This window comes from Megalobrama amblycephala, linkage group LG17 (genome assembly GCF_018812025.1).
Source record: "Megalobrama amblycephala isolate DHTTF-2021 linkage group LG17, ASM1881202v1, whole genome shotgun sequence".
Lineage (NCBI taxonomy): Eukaryota > Metazoa > Chordata > Actinopteri > Cypriniformes > Xenocyprididae > Megalobrama > Megalobrama amblycephala.
This window is the reverse complement of record NC_063060.1, coordinates 16,567,802-16,580,897: the sequence shown is the minus strand read 5'-3', so window position 1 is coordinate 16,580,897 and position 13,096 is coordinate 16,567,802.

Genomic DNA, 13,096 nt, shown 5'->3' with positions numbered 1-13,096 from the left:
TTACGGAGGCCAGCAGAAGGGAAAGGCTGTCTCCAAGCAGAGGATGGCCCACTGGATAGTGGATGCCATCGCCTTGGCGTACGATTCCCAAGGCGTGCCTTGCCCGCTTGGGTTGAGAGCCCACTCCACCAGAGGAGTGGCCTCTTCCTGGGCGCTGGCTCAGGGCGCCTCGCTGACAGATATCTGTAGAGCTGCAGGCTGGGCGACACCTAACACGTTCGCTAGGTTTTATAGCCTACGTGTAGAGCCGGTATCTTCCCGTGTACTCGCTTCCACTAGCCGGTAGACGCGTTGAACCCGCTCTAAGTGTCGGCTTGCAATGCCATTCCCGCCCCCTGGGCCAGATACGTGCATATTTTTTACTCCAGTCGTGTTCCCCGCTTGGCGAACCCTGTCGAGTTCCTCCGCCTCCCCCTTCGGCTCGGACATTGCGGAGTGTCTGATGCCAGGCCTACATCCGTCACCGACGTTGTCTGTTGGCTGGGTTCCATATGTCGTGACTCCTCTACGTGAGCGGTCCCATATGTGTAATTGTCCACGGTTTAAAACTCCCCACGGCGAGTCCGTGTCTTTCCCTTAGCAGAGCCAGCTCTGCTGTCACCTGTCAGATGAGTCTCCCCCTACCCAGGTGGAGCCATCCCAGGGACTCCATATGCGTACTGCCCCCCGGGCCAGTCCATATGTGTATTCTCCACGTAAACTCCTCCCCCATTGGGAAGGTAGTGGCCTCCGCAGCGTCCACTACGGGTTCGCTTCCCCAGTGTAGTCTAGTTTACTTAGTGGGTATGTCGGAACAGCAGTAGACTCTCTCGGCGTAAGCTCGCCCCCTTCACCATCCCAATTGGTGCGACGGGTGGCTAGAGCTTGCACTGGGCACTGGAAGGGGTTTTGTAACTGTGGCGCTTTATTTGGGATTCCAATTCGTCGGTCACTACTGACGTACGTCGAACGTGACCGACTGAAAGGGAACGTCTCGGTTACGTATGTAACCCTCGTTCCCTGAAGGAGGGAACGGAGACGTACGTCCCGTCGCCACAGTTTCTGTACCCTCGCTGTTGTGCGGACACCAGTTGTCTCCTCAGCGAAAAACAGAGTGCGATTGCATCTGCTTCCTATTTATATACACCTGTCGGAGGCGGTGCGCATTATGCAAATATCGCACGCCAATTCCATTGGCTTGTTTTAGTTCACTCGAAGCTGATAGGGCTCTCTAGCGATATCCCAATTTGTCGGTCACTACTGACGTACGTCTCCGTTCCCTCCTTCAGGGAACGAGGGTTACATACGTAACCGAGACGTTTTTTGAGCAAATAGTCATTTCAGTCGATGTCAGCCAATTTAATAACAAATGCGTCTAAAGTTGTTGTCGTCGTCGTAGAATGTCTGTGTATATAATTTAAACCTTGTTTGTATAGTGTGTATCCACACGTATATATATATATATATATATATTTTTTTTTTTTTTTTTAAGATATTGTATTAAAAACTGTGTATGTTTACTTAGCAAACGTTATCACAGTATTTGTGTTTGTAGTTTCAAAAAATTGCGTGAACGTTATCACAGTGTGTGTGTGTGTGTGTGTGTGTTGCACATCCAAAATTGCAAAGGGGACGCGATTAAAACTCTATAAGTACATAAATGTATCAAATAACCATTCAGAGACGTCCGGCTCCATTCTCAATTGTGTTTCTTCTGCCGGAGTCTCTTCATCATCTGGGTCTGATTCCGGTTCAAACATGTACGGCTGAATGCCATACAAAACAGCGGGTCTCTCACTCTCAGCCATTCTGCTTCTACCGACTGTTTATTGCCATAGGTATGCAAGTTACGCCCTCATCCAAAGGCAGGGCGGGGATATGCAGCTCATTTACATTTAAGGTGGTACACACCAAAACAGCTCTTTTTAAAACAGGCCCCAAAAATGACATTTTCAAATGGTTATAATAAATTAACTGTGGGGTATTTTGTGCTGAAACTTCACAAATACATTCTGGGGACACCCAAGACCAATATTACATCTTGTAAAAAGGGGCATAATAGGTGCCCTTTAAGAGAAAACTCTTAGCTAAGAACTTTTACTGCTATTTAGGATAACTCTTAGTGGTAAGATAAAATGTTTTGTGAATACGACCCCTGATGTTTAAGTTTTACGTGGCTTGAGAAAGTCACATAAACCACGCAAAATCCAATCAGAGCAGTCAGATTGAAAGGGATTTCCAGAAATGCGATTCGCATTTCATGTGATTTTTGGCCATTCAGACTTGCTAAATCTTATCGGATTTCAATCGGATATGTAAATCTGATTTGGACTGACAGTGTGAGCATAGCCTATGAGCTTTGTAACTTGAAGATCGTATACATGCACAAACAAATACATTACACACTAAAGCAAAAGGAAAACATAAAAAGCATCATATGACCCCTTTAAGAGACTTATTGGCTCACAGTCATGATATCATTGCCTGTTTTAGGTTTTTGTTTGTATCATGTCAGGGAAGTCACTGCATGTATAAATTGCATTTGAATGCATTTTTTAAAAAAATAATAAATTACAATTATTATTATTATTATTAATAAATCTATTTAAGTGTCACACCCTTACCCTTTGGAATGACATAAAGGTTAGTAAATAATGGCAGCATTTTCATTTTTGAGTGAACTGTTCAAAGCACTGATTGACACTAAATGACATTTTCCCAGACACTGGGAAAACAATGTTAAAACAAATCTTTGAATCTTTGATGGTGAACCTGAGGACATGTTGGTAGTGAAAACTGATTTCTGTTATCTAAATGATGGTATCCCTTGATCATGTTTAATTTAGGTGCCAGAAAAAAACATCATGAGTTCATGTGAAGGTTAATGTTTTTTGATATTCTCTCTTTCGCTTTACTGAAGAGTAAAAAAAAAAAAAAAAAAAACCTGAATAATGTGACTGTGGTGAAAGTCTCTTTCCAAACACGCTGGATTTACAGCTTTGATTAATATAAGGCTAGAACGAGTATTTAATCCCTACTTTTATTGTCTGTGTTAAAATTAAAAACTAATTAAAACCACAAGATAAATGAATCAATAATCGCCACCTGATAAATGAATCAATAATCTTAAATGAATAACATATAGAATTAAAAAAAAAAAACTATTATTCCTCACAGACAAATCATTATTCTTTTAAACACATTAAACTCCATTAATTAGTGTAGAGCCAGACAATTGTTCAAACCACCAATGGGGTCAGTTACTGATGCCATCTGCGACTATACTGAAGACCCAGCAAAACTAATGAGGCCAATAGATTCAGCAGCAGTGGATCATAATCAAACCTCTAATTTATGCTCTCAAACACCCTTCAAATACCATCCTCCCTCACCTGCTCATCCATAAGAGAAACACTGAAGAATCATCCAACTAGCTTCATTTAACACCTTGGCTAACCTTATAATACATCTTCCATACATCTGTTTTCTTGCCTCAGAGCTCACTTCATTCTAGACGCAACTAATGAGTTGAATTAGTCAATGCAGAAAGGAATCTAAATGGAAGAGCCAGGCTGATCCATCACCGTGATGCATGTTGTGACTAACACCGACAGGCGCTTTGTCCTCATTAATAGCAACTTAGCCCAAGATCCTCTTAGCAAACGGGCTCAGACCCCAAAACAGTTTGCCTGACTGAGATTGTAAATGACTAAATGTGGCAGGACAGAGTTGGAAATGGCCTTTGAATGGAAAACTGCTGCATGGGATTAAGTCGCTGCTTTACTGATGACTGCTTGAGACTTTTTCAAAGGAAACCTTGGGTCATTCATATCTGAAGCACTTCAGTGGTTTAAGCATGGATTTATATTTAAAAGCTGTACTTGCACTTTAAACAAAGCCTGAGCAAATGAGATCAGTGTGGAGACTATCACGAACGCCGCAGGCGCAAGGTTATGCTGCTGATAACTGCATATTGAATAATGAACTCACCTTTGAGGCTGTAATAATTGTATGCAAGAGGAAGACGTTTGCATGTATGTATCGCCTGCGGTTATATGCTTGAATCCAACATAAATTCATATTGAACATCATTCCCTGTGTTGGTACCAAAGAGATGAGTTTTAAGTTGCAAAGAAACTGACTTGAGGTTTCCAAACTAGAGACCTTTGCATGATACAGGTCTTTTAAGGAGAAATATCTTCTCTGAATATTGCAGTACTGCTTAGTTCAGATGGGAATCATAAGGAATTTGCCATTTCCAGTTCTGGTTATGATTCCTTAATGGTTGTAATGGTAATGATTCTTTTAGTAGTGTTGCCAATTATTTTCAATGGAAAGTAGCTGTATATAAATATAAACAAACTGTAATTTAATATAAAATATAGCCTAATGTCCAATGAAGCTATTCTCATTTACATATCTTCTGTAAGGCCAGAAGCGAGTATGACATAGTGACTGGTGTGAAAAGTCACTAATCTAACGACAAAGTCACTAAATTGGCAACACTGCTTTTGAGAGGCTGTTTACATACGTATTATATGTTCATTATATAGGCACATAGATTTTCTTTACAAAGTGACCTTGCAACTACATGGCCTGGCATGCATAGTACAGAATTTTTTATCGTTTTTGCAGAGACAAGTGAGCTGGGATTGTTTTGACAACGTTGTTGTCTGTATGAGGAAAAAAAAAAAAGGAAAAACTTTTCTGTTTTTAGTAAATCGTTGTCATGTAAACGTACCCTTAGAAGTAGCAATAAGTGGCCTTTAATATTTATTATACAACAATACTAAATAAACAAAAAACATTTACTTAATTAATTCTTATAAAATATTATTGACAAAATCATAATGTGTATCTTTAACTATCATGTTGTCATTTGCACATCCAGTCAGTAATTAACTACTTAAAGGATAGAGAGGGCAATTTCGGAGAAGCAATAGCAAGCTAGCTTTGAAAGCATGAGATCCCACCCTCCCTTCAGAGCACTCTCAAAAGCCACGCCTCCTTCAAAACACACAGCAGAGTCTGCAAAGTGTCATGAGATAAGAGATAAATTACCTCATGTCTCGAAGCACATAACATTACAATAATAATGAACATAAACAACTTACAGAACTCTTACTTGTACCACCTGACTGCTGCAGATTCATTTTGGCATTGATAATGTTGACATAGAAAGGCATAAATCTGAGCTTGTGACATCATAAGCAGAGTGCCCGGAAGTATAAGAGGGTACCCATAATAATGGCATGGCAACTTCCTCTCTCCCCAGCAGGCTACTGCAGCCATAAAGGCAGAGCTTTTACAGAAAACATGGCTAAGCTGCGACAATTCTTTTCTCGCTTGATACAGCTTTCAAGGAATGTCTGCTACCTTGGCATACCACTACTCTGGGGAAATGCAGCCTCAATTCTTACAGAAAAGGCTGTAATGCAAGAATGGCAAACACTTAACCCTCTGGGGTCTGAGTATATTTGGGGCCCTGGAGAAGTTTTGACATGCCTTGACATCTGTTCTTTTTTCAGTTGTTCATAAACATATTAATGGAAAAAGTGTCATTACACTGTATACAGCACAAACTACGCTACCATAATATGTGAGGAACATGTATGTACATGTTTGTGTTTTTGAAGGAATAACGTTTATGCGTGGTTATTGAAAAAAAAAAAAAAAAAACTTAAGTCACTGAAATAAAGCCAAAAAAAAATAATAATAATAATTACATCTGTGTTCACAAGACTTCTGGGTATTGGAGGTTGTAGACTAGAGTTTTTGCTTCAAAATTATGTGAAAAATTATGCTGCCTACTCGTTCATTTATAACAATACATTGATTTAGTTTTTGTAAGACACTTTTTGTCAAGAAACACAGTATACGTGGAGGCATGAATCATCTTGAATCATTTACACCTGAGAAGACAAAAGAATCGCATAATGAGTTGTAATGACTTGCATATTAATGAAGCCTTTCAGTCAGGTAGGCTGTGAAAAAACCCTCTGTGATCATGTCTCAAGCTCATCATGGTGTATATCAAACATACAGAAAAAACAGCAATACTGTGAAATATTATTACAATTTAAAATAATGGTATTCTATTATATATCAAATAAAATATAATGTATTTCTGTGATGCAAAGTGTCTGAACAGTTATTTTACCGCTAGGGCATTTCATATAGCCTTTTAGCTTAAAAGCATGCATATTTGGAGAAATATTGATGGATTTTCATATGTTTATGTCAATTTTCTATACAGAGGAGTAATATTTATTTAATATTTATTGTCATCACTATGAGCGCTGGATACTGTGTTTTCAATTCATACTTGCAGCCGGAGGGCGCTCTGTACACCTTTAGTCCACAAATGCCTCCTAAAAGAAGAACCACCATGTGACTCTCCAGGAACTAACCAAACTAACAGAGGCTTCCAGAGATCCCTATAATATGCAGATAAACACTTTTCAAGACAATAAATACACGATTGTGACGATGTATTCATGTATTGCCTCAAAATTTGCGTCTGAATAGCGCTCGCTCCATGGGCACATTAAGGGGGTACCTCACAAGCCACCATCCGCAGGAGAGCATACAATTTTAATTTTAAACCTGAACATAGGGGAAAATATATCTAAACCCTAGGAAACAAGATTCAGGGTATCAGAGCAGATCAAGAGAATTGTCAGACACAATCAACCTCGGCCCACAGCCACTAACCCATGCCACTCTCACTTCGGGGGGCATGTGAAGGGGGCAGGATGTCCTCAGACATATGCCCACCCTTCTACCTAAATTAACATATTTTTCCGCCTCAACTTTCTCTGCATCTAATTCCTCAGAATTAGACATTCCCCATTAATCAGTTTCATTATTCTCTCTTTTTATTGATTATAAACTGACATGAAAGTATTAGAGCTAGCAGGAGGAATCCTGAAAGGGAAAGGACTTCCCATCAGACTCCTCCCATGCTCTGCCTACAATCCCTGTGATCGATCCCGCTTTGTCGCTAAGTGCTCAACTCTCATCCCTCAAGAGAAAGTCTTACATAGGTGGAGCTTCTCACCACAACCTCATCACAAAGCATGCATTTAACTCCCCCGAGAGGCTGAAGATGCTCCATTCAATGCTAGATTCTTATCACTTTATCGACAATCAAGCAAGAACAGAGTCTGCTGCCACGAATGCATCGCTATGAGTGCCTTCAACTCACTCGAGAGCCAAACACGCTCATGCAAATGCTGACTACTATCACTCAGGAGAGAATCAAGGAAGAACAAAGCTTTTTACCAGTCTCTTTCAGTCAGTCTTACGAATGCATTATAATAAGCAACTAGCTTCCTCAAGGAGTCGAACACACTCCACCAGTAGCGTTTGTCTTACACGAGAATACAAACAAGTGTCTACTGAAGACAAATTAATTAATTAAATGTACTACGTCCTCCTCTTATACTTCTGGGTGCTCTGCTTATGACGATACAGGATGCCGCCAGCCAATAAAATTGAAGTGTATTAACATCATGCTTTGCTGATGCCATTACCCATAGCGTTGATCCAAGACGCAGTGTTGAGTTCCACTTTGAAAGGGAACAGAACCGGTCATGTTACATATAAGAAATATATATATAACAAACTACACTGGAAACATAAGAGTTATTCATTTGAGAAACAGACTATACTGTTTGTGTGGTATGTTTTTGATTCACTAAAAAAAAAAAAAAAAAAAAAAAAAAATCAGACATAACTGGTTCTGTTTTTATGCATTTAAAAGAACCAACTAAAGTCATTCATTCAAAGAGACTAGTTTATATAAAGTAAAATATTTCCAGACTTTTTTGTTTTCTTTTTTGATGATTACAGCTTGCTGCTCATCAAAATAAAAATAAAAAAACAGTATCTCAAATTATTAGAATATTTAATTTCAAGTTCTATTAAATTACCATTCTCAGGGTATAAATACTGGGTTTAGGTCAGTAATCCCAAAATGATTGGACTGAAGCTGGAGTCAGGAAATGGGCTACAACTGTCACATTCCACGTACCAAGCCACTTCTGAACCAAAGACAACATCAGAAGCGTCTTACCTGGGCTAAGGAGAAAAAGAACTGGACTGTTGCTCAGTGGTCCAAAGTCCTCTTTTCAGATGAAAGTAAATTTTGCATTTAATTTGGAAATCAAGGTCCTGGAAATCAAGTCTGGAGGAAGAGTGGGGAGGCACAGAAACCATGTTGTTTGAAGTCCAGTGTGAAGTTACCACAGTCAGTGATCATTTGGGCTGCCATGTCATCTGCTGGTGTTGGTCCACTGTGTTTTCTGAAGTCCACAGTCAACGCAGTTGTCTACCAGGAAATTTTAGAGCACTTCATGCTTCCTTCTGCTAACAAGCTTTATGGAGATGCTGATTTAATTTTCCAGCAGGACTTGGCACCCGCCCACACTGCCAAAGGTACCAAAAGCTGGTTCAATGACCATGGTGTTACTGTGCTTGATAGGCCAGCAAACTCGCCTGACCTGAACCCCATAAAGAATCTATTGTCAAGAGGAAGATGAGAGACACCAGGCCCAACAATGCAGATTTTTTGTTTGTTAATTTTGTTTATTGATTCTAATTTTTAATTTTTTTAAAATATTCTAATTTATTTACATAGTGAATTGGTGGGTTTTTGTTAAATGTGAGCCAAAAGCATCACAATTAAAAGAACCAAAGACTTAAAGTACTTCAGTCTGTGCGCATTGAGTTTATTTAATACACAAGTTCCACAATTTGAGTTGAATTACTGAAATAAATGGACTTTTTGTTACGGACAGATGGACAGGAGACACAGAGATGAACGTAGATGGATGTTTTATTTTCAAACAGCAGGGTAAACACAGTAATGCAGGTGAGGGGGTAGCAGAACACTGATGCAGTTCTTTGTCGGGAGGGGAGGATGATGGGAGATGATGGGAGCCTTGGAAACTAGGACAGACGGAGACTGCGACACATTTCCACGACATTCTAATTTATTGAGATGCACCTGGTGGGGAACCAAGAACCACTCCTCATTCTGAATCAGTTTATTTAAAAAAAAAAAAAAAAAAAAAAAAAAAAAATATATATATATATATATATATATAAAAATTAAATATAAATATATATATATATATATGTCACAAATACGGTTCCCGCGGCTCTTCCTCCCGGCCGCCGGAGGGAGCCGTCACCTGAATTCTGATCATCTTCCAATTCGGACTACATTACCCATAGGCCCTCATTCCTGGGACTGATTGCACACGCACCTGCACTGCATCACACTCACACTACTTAAGACACACACACACACACAAACACACACTCACACACCTTGAAGTCTTGATTTGCCTAGGTGTTCATTTCTGAGCTTTTCCTGTGGACTGTTTACCCTTTGTGATTCTCCGCCGCCTGCCCTGATCCTTGCCTGTTTCCTGGACTGTGTTCTGCTTGCCACCTGCCCTGGTCTCTGCCTGTTGTAAGATCCTGTTTCCTTGCCACCTGCCACAACCTCTGCCTGTCCCTGTTTACGCTATTGCCTTGCCCTTGTTAGCACCGTGCTGTGTTTTAATTAAAAGTTGCAAATGGATCCTCACGCTGTTGACCCATCATTACAGAAGACTTTGCCATCAAACGATCCAGCAGCTCTAATGCAGATATCCACCGAGCTATCAGCACAGGCCAACCAGCTCGCGGTGCATCAGCACCAACTGACCCGCTTAACATCCATCACCGAAGAGCTGGTAAAGACCTTGCAGAGTCTGTTACACCTGCCAGCCACGCGTTCCCCGCTTCCCCTGCAATAAACCCACGCCTCGCTCTGCCAGAGAAGTTCGACGGCAACCCAGCCAAATGTAAGGGCTCCCTCATTCAATGCTCCCTGTTTGTGAATCAACAGCCCTCACTGTACTCTAACGAATCCAGTAGGATATCGTTCGTATGCTCTCTGCTCACCGGCAAAGCGTTTGACTGGACCATGGCGGTATGGAGGGAGGATAGCTCCGTGTTCCCCACTTCTCTCACTGAGCCAAGGTAAGTCGACAGCAGCTGAATTTGCTTTAAACTTTCGCACTCTGGCTGCTCAAACAAACTGGGTTGAAGACACTTTGAAACTATTATTCCGCAAGGGCTTATCTCTGGAACTTCAGGCTGAACTGGCATGTCATGAGGAAGGAAGATCACTAAATGAATTCATCGATCTCGCCATCCATATTGATGATCTCCTTCGATCTCGGCCGCTTATCCACCACGACCAACGCTATCTCTGAACCCATGCAACTCGGATATACTCCACTTCTTCCTGAAGAACGTGAGAGAAGGCGCCATGAACTGCCCCATTCGACCCAGAAATCCCAATCCCAAAGTGGTGAGTGTTCAAATCATATCTACCCACGCACTCCTGGACTCTGGCGCGGCAGGAAATTTCATGTCTGACACATTCATTCACGAACATAAGATCACTCTAACCAACTGCCATTCTTCGTTAACATTGGAGGCGCTAGATGGGAAACCCATTGGAGGAGGAAAAGTGGCGCACATCACCACCGAGCTCACCCTTCAAGTGGGAGCACTTTATCACAAACGGATTCACTTTTATGTCATTCACTCACCTAACAACCCAGTCATCCTTGGCTTGCCCTGGCTCAGAACACACAACCCTCACATCTCCTGGAAGGAGGGTCAGATCACGCAGTGGGATCCCACCTGTCATCATCACTGCCTGAGGTCTGTCATTCCCTTACCCATTCAAACCATCCCGGACTGCAAAATCGAACCTGATATTGAATCAACCATTCCAGTCGAATACTCTGATCTAACGATTACTTTCAGCAAGAACAAGTCAACGGAGCTGCCGCCTCATCGCCCCAGCGACTGTGCCATTGAACTACTACCCGGCACTACTATGAGACTCTCGTTATGCCCTTCGGGCTATCCAACAGTCCCTCAGTCTTTCAATCTTTCATCAATGATGTCTTCTGAGACATGCTTAACCGCTGGGTTATCGTTTACATAGACGGCATCCTCGTATACTCCAACACTTTCGAGCAGGTACAAACACGTTCAGCAGGTACGAGCTGTACTTCAACGCCTGATCCAGCACAAACTATATGCCAAAGCCGAAAAATGCGAGTTCCACCGCACCTCAACTTCATTTCTGGGCTATGTTACAGTCAGGAGGGAGTGGCTATGGATGATGGCAAGGTAAAGGCGGTACTTGAGTGCCCTCAACCACGCACTCTAAAAGAATTACAGCGGTTTCTGGGGTTTGCCAACTTCTACAGGCGGTTCATTAGAAACTTCAGTTGCTGTAAACTCATTTCAAGAGTTAAAGGAACGATTCACTACAGCACCCATTCTCCGTCACCCAGATCCTGAGCTCCCTTTCATTGTAGAGGTGGACGCCTCCAGTACGGATATTGGCGCGATTCTCTCACAACGACAAGGTGATCCTGCAAAGATGTTCCCCTGTGCGTTTTATTCCAGAAAACTGTCAGTGGCAGAGCGCAACTACGATGTGGGCAACCGGGAACTGCTGGCGCTGGAGGAGTGGCGCTACTGGTTGGAGGGGGCGAAACATCCATTCATCATTCTCACCGACCATAAAAATGTAGAGTACCTTCGGTCTGCCAAATGACTGAATCCCCGACCAGCACGATGGGCAATGTTCTTCACTTGCTTTCATTTCACGGTAACGTACCGACCTGGATCCAAGAATGTCAAGGCGGATGTGCTGTCCCGGCAGACCGAGGAGGTGGAATGTGTAGGGACTCGTTCGACAGACGTTACCAAATGGCTTTATCATCCAGAGTGTAATGACTGAGGCAAATCAGACACAATTATTGGTTAGTTAACCAATAGTTTTAAGCTCACTCTGGAGTCTGTCCCCATCCCCCGGGAAGTTTTCAGTTACAAGTTTATTGCGCTGAGGAATGTGGTTGCCGCATGGAGAACAGAGTAGAGACACAGAAAATCTGCATCTTCCCTGCATTTTCCACACAGAACACAGACTCTATGGCATTAACACTCTGAGGTCTAAAAACGCGCCGGCGCGTTTTGCAGGTTTTTTTTCACATTGCAGCAAAACAGACTTAAAATACTCTGTCATTTTTTGTCATAGAGACATAAGTAATACATCAATTGGAACTATAGAATATCTCCTTTTATTTGTATACACTCAGAGTAAAAACAAAATGTTGTGCTTTTTGTAAAATAAAGAAAACTAACATGATGCGTGATCTCTCATCTCCCTCTGAACGAAGTCCAATCTGATAGTTCTCAGAAAATGAAGTGTAACTTAGTGAATACTAATCACAAAAAATTCATACTTATGTCTAACAAAACGTTGAAATGTCAGGTTTTAAATCGTGCAAGTCAAATCGAAAACAAACATTCTGTGTTTATGTAATCTGTATGAAAAGAGAGCCATGTCAGAAGTCCGTGATTCAGCTCATTACCCACTAATGCGGCCACGCCCACGGAGCCAGCGCTATTCACAGGCAAATTCAGAGACAACACATGCATTCATCATCTCAATCGTGTATTTATTGCCTTGAAAATTGTTTATCTGGATGAAAAAGCCATGGTTAGCGATCTCTGGAAGACATTCAGTAAATTCCTGTTTGTTTTCTTCTATTGATAAGTTTTAAGTGAGTTTTTGTTTCTTTAGCGCCCTCCGGCTGTAGTATGAATTGGTAAACACCATTCATGGAATATCGTCTTCTTCTTAGGTGAATTTGTGGACTAAAATGCACAGAGCGCCCTCCGGCTGCAGTATGAATTGCAAACACCAGCGCTCATAGAGATAACAATGAATATTAAATAAAAAATAACTCCTCTGTATAGAAAATTGACATAAACATATGAGAATCCTATATTTCTCCAAATGTGCATGCTTTTAAACTAAAAGCCTATATTCAGACTCTTTGCATCACAGAAATACATTATATTTTAAAGTATAATATAAAACCATTATTTTATATTGTAATAACATTTTTCTGTATGTTTCATATACCATGATGAGCTTGAGACATCACAGAAGTTTTTTTTCACAGCCTACCTGACTGAAATGCCTCATTAATATGCAAGTCTTTTCAGGTCATTACTATTCAATTCT